Source organism: Prionailurus viverrinus, chromosome A3, assembly GCF_022837055.1.
Source record: "Prionailurus viverrinus isolate Anna chromosome A3, UM_Priviv_1.0, whole genome shotgun sequence".
NCBI classification, from domain to species: Eukaryota; Metazoa; Chordata; class Mammalia; order Carnivora; family Felidae; genus Prionailurus; species Prionailurus viverrinus.
Genome location: NC_062563.1, coordinates 24,847,615 through 24,858,726, shown reverse-complemented (window position 1 = coordinate 24,858,726; position 11,112 = coordinate 24,847,615). Strand labels below are relative to the sequence as shown.

Below are 11,112 nucleotides of genomic sequence, written 5' to 3'. Positions count from 1 at the left end.
GATTACAGCTTTGTAATACAGCTTGAAGTCCGCATAAAATGAATTGGGAAGTATTCCCTAGTCTTTGATTTTCTGGAAGAGATTGGGTAGAATTGATTTTAATTCTTCTTTAAAACTTTGATACAATTCTTCAATGAAACCATCTAGTCCTGGAAAGTTCTTTCTTGAGAGTTTTTAAATAATGAATTTAATTTTCTTAATAGCTATAGGGCTATTCAAATGACCTATTCTACATTGAATGAATGTGGTAGTTTGTGTTTTTTGAGGAGTGAGCCATCTTGTTGAAGGTGAATTTACATATATAGGGTTATTTGTAGAATTCCCTTATTATGCTCTTGATGTCTGTATGGTCTGTAGTGATATTGCTGTTTCATTCCTGATATTGGTAATTTGTGTCTTTTCTCTCTTTTTTCTTTGTCTGCCTTCCTAGAGGTTTGTCAATTTTATGAATCTTTTCAAAGAACTGGCTCTTGGTTTCATTGAACTTCTCTATTTCCTGTTTTCAACTCATTTCTGCTCTTTATTATTTCCTTCCTTCTACTTGCTTCGGATTTATTTTGCTCTTCTTTTATGTTCTTGACGTAGGAGTTTAGATTATTGATTTGAGACTTTTCTTCCTTTCTAGTATATGCATTTAGTGCTATAAATTTCGCTCTCAGCAGTGTGTTAGCACAAATTCTAACATGTTATACTTTTATTTTCATTCAGTTCTATTTTTACTTGTTTTTTAATTTACCTTGAGACTTCCTCTTTGACATAAGGACTATTTACAAGCCTGTTATTTAATTTCTAAATGTTTGGATACCTTCCTATTATCTTTCTGTTATTGATTTCTAAGTTTGATTGCATCGTGATCAGAACACATTCTATAGGATTTCAGTTATTTTACATTTGTTAAGATTTGTTTTATGACTGAGAATGTAGTCAATCATGGTATGTGTTCTTTGGGCACTGGAAATGAATGTGTGTTCTACTGTTAGGTGCAGTATTCTATAGGCGTCAAGTAGATATTGTGGTTGGTGATGCTGCTGAGGTCTTCTGTGTCCTTGCTGATTTTCTGTCTACTTGTTCCTTCAATTGTTAAGAGGTATATTAAAATCTCCCAATTGCTGCGCCTTGGGTGGCTCAGTTGGTTAAGCATCCAACTGTAGCTCAGGTCGTGGTCTTGCAGTTCCCAAGTTCAAGCCCTGCATCTGGCTCTGTGCTGACAGCTCAGAGCCTGGAGCCTGCTTCAGATTCTGTGTCTCCCTCTCTCTGCCCATCCCCTGCTCAAGCTCTGTCTCTCTGTCTCTCTCTCAAAAATAAACATTAAAAAAAATTTTTAATAATAAAATAAAATTAAATCTCCCAACTGTAATTATGGTTTTGTTTATTTCTCCTTTCAGTTCTGTCAGTTTTGTTTTGCATATTTTGCAGCTCTATTGTTTTGTGCGTTTGGATTCAGGACTGCTTTGTCATCTTGATGGACTGACCCCCTCATCATTATATAGTTGGGGAAAAATATTTTTAAAAATCAGGTGGGGTGATTCCTTATTAGTGCCACCTGGAGGTGGAAACTAGGTTCCCCATATGGTTTATGAGGGGAGGGTGTGATCAATTTTCTTTTTACATTTACTATCAGAATGACAAGAATTAAAAAGTGTGTTAACTGTTGGTTATCTTTTGGTGAGGTTATGGGGAGGCAGGCCCCTCATTCGTTGCTTTCACTGTGATACACTGGCCCAACTTTCATGGGCAACAAGATTATAAACACACTTGCCTTTGGACCAAACGGTTCCACTTCTTAGAAATTTATCCCAAAGATGTAAGCACACGGTAAGAACAAAAGATTAGAAACAGTCTAAATGACCTTTAGCAGACTTGTTAAATAAATAATGGACAGTCCAAATGGTGGATTACTGAGATGCCGCTGCTTTTTCAAAGGGAGGTATGGGGGCATCTGGGTGGCTCAGTTGGTTAAGTGCCAGACCTTTGATCTCAGCTCGGGTCTTGATCTCAGGGTCTTGAGTTCAAGCCCCGCACTGCGTGGGAAGCATACTTAAAAAAAGGGCGGGGGTGGGGCGCCTGGGTGGCGCAGTCGGTTAAGCCTCCGACTTCAGCCAGGTCACGATCTTGCGGTCCGTGAGTTCGAGCCCCGCAGCGGGCTCTGGGCTGATGGCTCAGAGCCTGGAGCCTGTTTCCGATTCTGTGTCTCCCTCTCTCTCTGCCCCTCCCCCGTTCATGCTCTGTCTCTCTCTGTCCCAAAAATAAATAAACGTTGAAAACAAACAAAACAAAACAAAACAAAAATTAAAAAAAAAAAAGGGCAGGGAGGTGTTCATCTATTGATACAGAATGGTCAATCTTCAGGATAACACGTTAAGTGAAGAAAAAAGAAAGCAACATGCAGGACAGTGTGTCTAGTATGTCATTATTTGTTTAAATGAGAAAAAAAAAAAAAACCCACAAGTATTCGCCTACATATGTCAAAAAAAAAAAAAAATCAGGCTGAATATACAAACAACTAACAGCGCTGCCCGGAGGGTCCCCCACAGATGCCCGTTCCACTCAAGGCCACAGTGGGCAAATAATTGCCAGACAGGCCTTCTCTCAGCCCAGGCGCCAGCCTAGGGCTCTGGGGAGGCTGCGGGGCACCCTAAATAATAGGCAGAGACAGGCCAGGCCCTGTGGCCAGCCACATTGCCTGCCCTTTGAACCTGCCCTTTGAGTGTTTGCTTTTGTAGACACTAAGATCTCCAGCTTGGAGGGCGGAGAGTGGTGGAGAGGGAAGGAGACGGCCCATTGGTTGAGGGGCCCTCTGGATTGCCCTCATTCCAGAGTCCAGCACTTAGACTCTGAATTAATTTGGAGGCTGTGGGGGGCCGGGGTGGGCGGGGGGGGGGGGGGGGGATTGGGGTCCAGATCCTGAAGATGCCCATTGGTGGGGACTGGAGGAGACAGAATAATGCAGTTCTGGGAAGACCCCTCCCACTGCTCCACCCTATCCGAGTATCTCCCCACCTCCCTAACTCCTTTTAGGCCCTCTCAGATTTGTAAATGTCCCTTGGGTCTGCATTGACGTCACTGCTTGGTGTTGAGTACAGAGCTGGGGTATTTCTTGAAGAGCTGGGAATAGGGCTCCCCCAGCACCCCCCACCTCAATCATTCTCATGCTACAATGCTGTGTCAGGGGTGGTGAGGTGGCCTATGAGGGTCCCAGGAGCTGGCTGCGCCCACCCATAAACAGGCTTCTCCCCTTGGAGGAGCCCTCAGACTCAACTTAAGGGTGTGTGCAACTATATATCATTATGTTGAAATCCTCTGGTTATGTGTCTGACTGTCCCACTATTTCCAGGAGTGTCAGGAATGTATTTGTTTTTGCCCAGTGCTGTATTCCCAATGTCTAGCTCAGTGCCTGGCACACAGAAGGCACTCAATATTTATGGAATGAATTAATGCTCTCAGATGTTGTGTCTCTTGGCTTCAGCCCACAGACCTGGCTATCCTTGGGGTGGGGATCAGGAGCTCTGCAAATCCCAGTCTCTAATGTCCCTAGCTGAAGCTGGAGCCTTCCCCCTTGATGTTTTCTTGCATCAAAAAATGTTTTCTTGACTCTCGTGCACTAGAATCTGGGCTTCCATGATGCTTTCATTCCAGCATTTACTGAGAGCCTCATCCAGGGGTCCTAGTAATCCAGTGGTCTGGGATGCTGCCACTCCCTTTCATTTCTGAGTCTTTCATTCCTAGAGAGGGAGTCTTTCTGAGTCAAGCTGAGTCTTTCCCTGCTAGAGAGATAGACATTGTCTAAATAATTGCACAGAGGAATGCAAAATGGACACAGTTTGCTCTGAGAACTTGTAACAGGGGTGCCTGGCCCAGTCTGGCCAAGGGTCAGGAAAGCTGTCCTAAAGTGAGATCTGAGGGAGGAGGAGTTCAGACAAAGTGGGGGCTGGGGGTGAGAAGGGGAAGGCAGCTCCTGCTAGCCAGCTGCAAAAGTCCCCTCCTGACCTGGCTACCCCTCTGCTGGCTCTGCTAGCTGGCATTCCTGACAGCATCTGCCCGAGGTCAACCTCTATCTGCAGTAGCCAACCTTTACTCCATACTTCCAGGAGAGGGCACCCCGCTCCTAGGTTTGGCTTCTGCCTACTGCAGTCCTGCTATCTTCTATACGGTTTATTGCTCCCTCTTGTAGAAGAAACTAAGGCTCAGAATTGTGATGGGTATGGTTCATTGCCTGTTGACTTGTTCTGAGGGCTTTTAGTCCATGGAAGCATCCACTCTGTTGATAGTGACATTCACCATAATGATACTAGTTGACATTTTTTAAGTGCTTCCTATGCTCCACTCTATGTTAGATGCTGCAATGATACCTATTTTGCAGATGAAAACCACTGAGGCTTATAGTGGTCAATTGGCCCAAAGTTAGGAAGCACTGATGACATCTGACTCTTGGGCCCCTGCTGGTAAACACTGTGCTCTTCTGTTTTCCCTTCTTGTTCTTCCTTCTACCCAGCCACACACTGGAGAGTGCCAGATGCTGGATGCTAGGAAGATACAAAGAGGAACAGTTCAAAGACCCTTTCCCCTGGGGCTCCAACTTAGTGAACATGTGAGTGTCTACATATGAATGCAGTCATATAAACCCTCACACACATACTCATTCACACATATACGCTTTCCCCACCATCACACACAGACACACATATTCACACAATGTCACATGCTCACATATATTCAGATACACATGCAATTAGATGTTAGATAAGGATTGATCTGTGCTTTAACTGCCAGAGCCCTGGGACCCAAGGTTTAGCCAGTGATCTGTCAGCTGTTTGTTAACACCCTGTGCTTCCTCTTCCCTTTTCTTCATTCGGGAAACATTGCTGGCTACCTACTTCAGGGCAGGCTACTGGAGAACACAGATGACTCAGACCTGGCTCCTGCCCTCAAGGAACTTCCTAGCCCTGGGGGAGAAAGACTCACCAAGAACTGCCGCATAGATCATCAATGCCAGGGCACATCTGAGCAGAGTGGAGGGAAGGGATGATGCACAGCCTGGAGGCTGTGGAGGTTTCTCAGAGGAAGAGGCACCCACCTGGGTCTAGAAATAGCCAGGCAGGGAAAGCGGAGAGACCTGCCCTGATGTGGGGACATTTGCAAAGTCATGGCAGAGTAAAAGAGTGGGGGGCAAATAGCAGCTAATATCATGACCTCTTCCAAACCCTCTATGTAGATTATCCTGTTTAACCCCCTCAATGATCCTATGGGATAAAAATCATTATTAACTGCATTCTGTAGATAAGGAAACTGAGGGTCAGGAAAACCCAGCTTACAAGCTGCAGAATCAGGATCTGAACCCAGCTACACCTCGTTCTGAGGTGGATGCTTATGTTCCCATGGCTCTACTGCTTTGGCTGCAGTCATTTCTGCTTCTTACACATATACACCTTTCCTCTCTCTCCTTCTGGCACTAAGGGGGATGATGACAGGTTCAACAACATAGTGTCACCCTCCCAACTCATCTAAGGACACTGGTGCCTCCTTTACCTACTGTGCCATTCTGCCCAAGAACTTCCCAGTAGTGTGCCCTTAGAGACCACGCTGTTTCGTTTTGTTTTTGGCAGACAGCTTTGTAAAGTGTGTTGTATTGCCCCTAAATTCTTCACAGAGGACTGAACGTTCAGAAGGCCTTGACTCCTCCAGGGCAGCCACCAAATCTTGGGTTTCTCCACATCCCAGCCTCCAGCTTCAGGCCTGGTCCAGCTACCTGGTTAAGGTTATTGGACTGGAATGGTAGTCCTTGGGGTATTTGCCTAGTAGATGATGTTTCTGATATTTTGAATTAGTTGCCCCCCAAAAAAGTATTAAGTATGAATTAGTTGTCAATTAAAAAATTTTTTTTTTTGAGAGGGGGTGGGTAGGGGCAGAGAGAGAGGGAGACGATTTGGGCCTTGAACCCACAAACTGTGAGATCATGACCTGAGCCTAAGGCGGACGCTCAACTGACTGAGACACCCAGGCACCCCAGTTGCCAATATTTTTTTAATTGGAGGAGTTGAAATGAATATCCACATTTCTAGGTTCTCTTGAAAAAATGATCAGATCTGGCAACTGAGTGTATGTTGTTGTACAGCAATGGGTGGGGAAGCCAGATGTTAACTGCCCTCTTTAGATGGGGTATAAGTTCTCCAGGCCAACATACATTCCGTTCCTGCCCTCTTCAGTTGTTCTGCTAATCTGATCTCTGACTTACTTTTCTCAATGGTCCAGAATCATCCCAATGAGCATTGGTTGACATTCTTATTTGCATAGTAACCACTGACTTGTTTGCCACTATGCTAGATGTCGCCACATTTCAGGACTTCCTGAATTCTTGTCTTGGTTATGATTTACCTATCTTCTAGTTGCCAACCAGGATCCTAAAATGTAAGCATTAATAATAACTCCTTAGGACCACCTGGCTGGCTTAGTCTGTAGAGCATACAACCCTCTCTCTTTTTTTAATGTTTATTTATTTATTTTTGAGAGAGACAGAGCATGCACAAGCAGGGGAGGGAGAGAGAGGGAAAGAGAATACCAAGCTCAAATACCTACACAGGGCTCCAACTCACAACCATGAGATCATGACCTGAGCCAAAATCAAGAGTCAGATGCTCAACCAATTGAGCCACCCAGGTGGCCCTAGAGCATGCAACTCTTGATCTCAAGGTTGTGAGTTTGACTCCCACATTGGATATAGAGATTACTTAATAAAATATTTATTTAAAAAATCTATAACCCCTGGGACACCTGGATAGCTCAGTTGGTTGGGCATCTGATTCTTGGTTTCAGCTCAGGTCATGATCTTGTGGTTTGTGGGTGTGAGCCCTGTGTTAGGCTCTGTGCTGTGTGGAGCCTACCTGGGATTCTCTCCCTCCCTCTCCCTCTGCCCCTCCCCTGCTCACATCCACACGTGTGTGCTATCTCTCTCTCAAAATAAATAAATAATCTTTAAATATATATATAAACTCAAGCTTACAGGATGGATCCTTGTAGTTTTTTTCTTTTTTTTTCCTTTTTTATGTTTTATTTCTGAGAGAGTACAAGAAGGGGAGGGGCAGAGAGAGAGGGACGGTGATCTGAAGCAGGCTCTGCACTAACAGCAGTGGAACCTGATGTGGGGGGCTTGAACTCAAGCCCCCAACGTGGGGCTTGAACTCACAAACTGAGATAATGACCTGAGCTGAAGTCAGACGCTCAACTGACTGAGCCACCCAGTTGCCCCCTTGTAGCTTCCTTTTGAGGTGGGCAGGCCTGGAATTGTTACACATTTGACAGAAAAGGAAACGGGGATGAGCGCTTACCTGAAGCATCACAGAGTCAGCCGTGAACAAGTGTCTGGGGCTTGAATAGTTCACACAGACAGGGAGTTTGATGTGCTAGTGGTCATGTGGTATGAGGATCAGATGATGAGGACTGTGCTCTGAGATCCTGGATCTTGGGGGTAGAAGAGGAGGATCCAAGGGGAGGACAAGGAGCTTGGCATCACTTCCCTATGGTGGTGTGAGGCTAAATGTGGATAATTCTCTGCCCTGGCATCCCGTTATCTATCGCTGTGTAACCAATCACCCTGCTTAGTAGCATAAAACAACGATCATTTACTATTATCTTTTTGTTTTAGGGGTTGCTTGAACTAAGCTGGGCAGTTCTTGCTCTTGATCTCTTGTGTAGTTGCAGTTAGACAGTGGCTGGACTGGTGCCATTTTGAAAGCTTCCTCACACACATGGCTGTCAGTTGATGCTGGCTGTCAGGATGAAACCTGCACATGACCTCTCCATGTGTCCTGGGCTTCCTCCTAGCATGGTAGCTGGATTCCAAGGGCAAATGTCCCCAGAGAGAGACAGGTGAAAGTTGTGTCACCTTTTATTTTTTTACCTATTCTTTTTTTTTTTTTTAAGTTTATTTTGAGAGAAGAGAGCACGTGAGCGAGCAGAGGAGGGACAGAGAGAGAGGGTGAGAGAGAATCCAAAGCAGGCTCTATGCTTCCCGTGTGGAGCCCAACACAGGGATCAGTCTCAGGAACTGCGAGACCATGACCTGAGCTGAAATCAAGAGTTGGATGCTTAACTGATTGAGCCACTATCAGCCAATAGTAGGGTGCCCCAACTATTCTTTAGAAACATTTTTTTCTAGATTTATGTAGATAAAATTGACATAGAACATTGTTTAAGTTTAAAGTATAATGTGGGGGTGCCTGGCTGGCTCATTTGGAGGAGCATGTGACTCTAGATCTTAGAGTTGTGAGTTTGAGCCCTATGTTGGGTGTAGAGATTACTTACTAAAATTAAATAATAAATAAACTTTAAAAATATGCAAAGTATACAATGTGATGATTTGATATACATATATATTATGAAATGATGACCACAATAATAAGGTTAGTTAACTAACTATATGGTTACTGTTCACCTCATGTAATTATCAGTTTTTTTGCTATAGTGGTAATGGTGGTGATGAGAACCTTTAAGACCTACTCTCTTAAGAGCTTTCAAGTATACAATACAGTATTGATAACTATAGTCACCATCTTGTACATTAGATCCCAGAACTTAGTTCATCTTCTAACTGGAAGTTTGTACCCTTTGACCAACATTTCCCCATTTCCTCAACCCCAGCCCCTGGCAACCACCATTCTACTCATTTTCTATGAGTTTGGCTTTTTGAGGTTCCACATATAAGTAAGACATGCAGTATTTGCCTTTCTCTATCTGACCTGTTTCACTTATAATGCCCTCAAGTCTATCCATGTTGTCCCAGGTGGCAGGATTTCCTTCTTTTTATGGCTGAATAATATTCCATTATGTGGGGGAAAGTGGCATATTGTTTCTTTATCCATTCATCCATTTATGGACACTCAGGTGTTTCCATGTCTTGTTTGTATCACCTTTTATGATCTAGCCTTGGAATTTATATTGGCATCACTTCCACCATACTGTTATTTGAAGCAATCACAAAGATCCACCCAAGTTCTAGAGAAAGGGCCATAGACTCTACCATTTGATTGGAGAGTGGCAAGGTTCTTTTTTTTTAATGTTTATTTTATTTTTGAGAGAAAGAGAGAGACAGCTTGAGTGGGGAAGGGGTAGGGAGAGAGAGAGACAGAAAATCTGAAGCAGGCTACGGGCTCTGAGCTGTCAGCACAGGGCCCGACGTGGGGCTCAAACTCACAAACCGTGAGATCATGACCTGAGCTGAAATCGGACACTCAACCGACTGAGGAGAGTGGCAAAGCTCTGGAAGAGCAGGAGGGATAGGAGATATTGATGTGATCATTTTTGAAAAATATACTCCTCCACACCAAATAGCTCTGGAGTCAGATGCCTGTGTTAGAATCCCAGTACACTTATGGCTCTAAGTCTCAGTTTCCTCATCTGTCAAATGGGACTAATAGTAGCACCTATTTCATGTGATTGCTATGAGGATTGAATGAGACAAGATCCCAAAGTGCAGAGTAACTGGCACATGGCCAGTGCTCAGTAGCTCTCGCTATTGTTGGGACAGATCATCATGCTAAGCTCTGATGAGTGTGAGTCACCCTGCCAGGCCACCGCCTGTTTGTGTGTGTGAGGAAGCCTGGGAGTATGTTCAAAGATGTGTGCACAAGTGGGTCTATGTGCACATGCCCAGAGGAGCTGAGTGTGTGTGTGTGTGTGTGTGTGTGTGTGTGTGTGTGTGTGTGTGCGTCAGTGTGAGTACTTATTGAGATGGGAACTTGGGCGGAGTCCTGTCTGTGCACCTAAGGACACATGTAGGGCTGTGGCTGTGTGTGTGAGTATGGGGGACGGGAGAGAGAATGACTGGGGCTGAGTGTGTGTCCACAGCTGTGCACAACTAGTATCAGATGTGTTAGATGGAACCATGAAAGTCCACAAGAATGTGGGATTTGGCCAAGCCTATGTGTTAGATTGTGTGTATACATGTGCATGAGTGTGTGTGTTTGCTGAAAGGTGTCTGTCCATGCGTGATGCTTGGAAAAAATGAGAAAATGTAGAAACAAAGAACGCTTTCAGACCTTCCCAGGAATGTTTGAATCAAATGAACCCTTGGGGACTGTGACCAGCTGGAAAGACAAGGCACACCAGGTGGAGAGGCGTAGAGAAAGGCTTTTCTGAGGTTCATAATCACACTTGGCTGAGAGCCAGGGGCCCTATTAGGGCCAACAGCTTCCCACACACAGTTGCCTCCTCAGCTTGGAGGACAGCTCCACATCTGGGCCCTCCTCCTCCTCATCCCTATTGCTATTAGTAGATAATTTGTTAATTCGTTCAAAAAATTTGTTTTAGTCAACTAGTTTATTCTTTGTTAAGTTTTTGTTTTATTTTATTTTATTTTTGAGGGGGGAGGGGCGGGGTGAGAGAGAGAGAGAGAGAGAGAGAGAGAATGAATCTTAAGCAGGCTCCACACTTAGTGTAGAACCTGATCTCACAACCGTGAGATCATGACCTGAGCTGAAATCAAGAGTCGATACTTAACCGACTGAGCCATCCAGGCGCCCCTTAAGTTTTTATTTTAATTCCAGTTAGTTAACATACAAAATATGAAACACTTCACAGGGCACCTGGGTGGCTTGGTCCATTAAGTGTCTGACTTGGGCTCAGGTCATGATTTTGTGGTCCGTGAGCCCGAGCCCCGGGTCAGGCTCTGTGCTTACAGCTTAGAGCCTGGAGGCTGCTTCAGATTATTAATCTTTCTCTCCCCCCCTCCTCGCTCACACTCTATCTCTCTCTCTCAAAAATAAGTAAACATTAAAAAATTTTTTTCAGAATATGGAACATTTTACAAATTTGTGTGTCATCCTTGTTCAGGGGCCATGCTAGTCCTTTGTGCATCGTTACAACTTTAGTATAAGTGCTGCAGGTGCGAGTCATTCATTCAAATATTTATTGAACACCTACTATGGGCCAGGAACTATGCTAGAGGCTGGGGATCAAGCAATGAACAAAGCCCTGTCCTAGAGGAGCTCATGTCCTAGTTGGAGGGGGTATTATATCCATAAGCACATATTTCATGGACAAATGTCACATCAAGTGGTGGTAAGTGTCATGAAGAAAAATCAGAGGGATGGGGTGACTTGGGAGGTGGGAGATACTCTA

The 11,112-nt window shown here is 44.5% G+C and overlaps 1 non-coding gene across 1 annotated transcript; it reads right to left on the bottom strand.

The window, feature by feature from the left end:
- Positions 1 to 10,779: 10,779 nt before the first annotated feature.
- On the bottom strand, positions 10,780 to 10,882 carry LOC125163124 (U6 spliceosomal RNA). The gene has a single exon (XR_007151292.1). It is a non-coding gene; the product is annotated as a U6 spliceosomal RNA (small nuclear RNA).
- Between the last annotated feature and the right edge of the window lie 230 nt (positions 10,883 to 11,112).